General features: G+C 42.1%; 1 protein-coding gene across 10 annotated transcripts in view; it reads right to left on the bottom strand.

The window, feature by feature from the left end:
* AUH (AU RNA binding methylglutaconyl-CoA hydratase) overlaps positions 1–1,568 on the bottom strand; it is a 214,417-nt gene that overhangs the window by 194,853 nt on the left and 17,996 nt on the right. The gene's annotated exons all lie outside the window — the stretch shown is intronic.

Raw genomic sequence — 1,568 nt, 5'->3', positions numbered from 1 at the left:
AGAAAATGAAGAAAACTAAAGACACAAGGGAAAGATTAGTCCAAAGGACTAACGAACCACAACTACCACAGCCTCCACCAGACTGAGTCCAGTACAACTAGATAGTGCTCAGCTACCATCACCCACTGCTCTGACAGGGATCACAATAGAGCGTGGTCCTGGACAGAGCTGGAGAAAAATGTAGAACAAAATTCTAACTCATGAAAAAAGACCAGACTTACTGGCCTGACGGAGACTGGAGAAACCCCTAGAGTATGGCCCCCAGACACCCTTTTAGCCCAGTAATTAAGCCACTCCTGAGATTCACCTTTTCACCAAAGATTAGACAGGCCCATAAAACAAAACAAGACTAAAGGGGCACAGCAGCCCTAAGGCAAGTACTAGAAGGCAGGAGGGGACAGGAAAGCTGATAATGGTCAAAGCTGGTAAAACTCAAGGTCAAAAAGAAGGGGAGAGTGTTGACATGTCATAGGATTGGCAACCAGTGTCACGAAAACAGTAGGTGTATTGTTTAATGACAAGCTAGTTTGTTCTCTAAACCTTCACCTAACGTACAATTAAAAAAAAAAAAAAAAAGATATACAAAAAATACAGACGGCATTGAGTGCGGTTCATCGTAACTTGAACACATCCTTAGTCAGGGACTACCTGTATTTCCCCAAAAACGCTACGCTGAAGTCCTGACCCCTGTACCAGGATTGTGACTCTGTTTGAGAAGAGCTATTCCTTTGTTATGTTAATGAGGTCATATGGGAGTAGGGAGGATCCTAAACCTAATACCTCCTGAGTAGTGTTTCAGAAAAAGGAAAAACAGAACAAGAAAAGACACACACAGTATTTATGTGAGGATCGGCCTACAAACCAAAGAATATCCAAGGCTACAGAAGCTGAATGAGACCACGAAGTACCTTCCACTACAGCACAGCCCTGCTGAGGACCTGAATTTGGACTTCTAGCCTCCAAAACTGTGAGTTTACAAATTCTGTTCTTTAAAGCCAAAGGGCGTAAGGAGGATGGGCAAAGGAGTTGAATAGACATTTCTCAAAGACATACAAATGGCTAACAAGCACAGGAGCCATTAGGGAGACACAAACCAAACCCACAATGACATACCACTTCACCACCACTAGCAGGGCTATTATCAGAAAAACTAACACAAGTGTTGGCTAGGATGTGGAGAAACTAGGACCCTCCTTCACTGCTGGTGGGAATGTCAATTGGCACAGCAAGGGTGGTAACACAGAATTACCATTTGACTCAGCAATTCCACTCCTAGCATATACTGAAAAGACTTAAAGTAGGGACTCAGACACGTGTGAAAGCCACGTGTCCATCAACAGAAAAACGGATATATAAAATGTCATGTACGTACATAGAATGGAATATTATTGAGCCATAAAGAGAAATGAAGTTCTCATACATGCTACCACATGAATAAACCTTGACAACATTATGCTGAGTAAAGGAAGTCACACATAAAATATATGATCCCCGTTATATGAACTATCTAGACTAGGCAAATGCATAGAGACATTTCAAGTCAGTGGGATAACAATGCATAAACGGAT

The sequence above is a fragment of the Trichechus manatus genome, unplaced genomic scaffold (genome assembly GCF_000243295.1).
Source record: "Trichechus manatus latirostris isolate Lorelei unplaced genomic scaffold, TriManLat1.0 scaffold00201, whole genome shotgun sequence".
In the NCBI taxonomy this organism is placed as follows: domain Eukaryota; kingdom Metazoa; phylum Chordata; class Mammalia; order Sirenia; family Trichechidae; genus Trichechus; species Trichechus manatus.
Note: the sequence above shows the minus strand (reverse complement) of the source record. Positions and strands in the feature narration are given on the sequence as shown.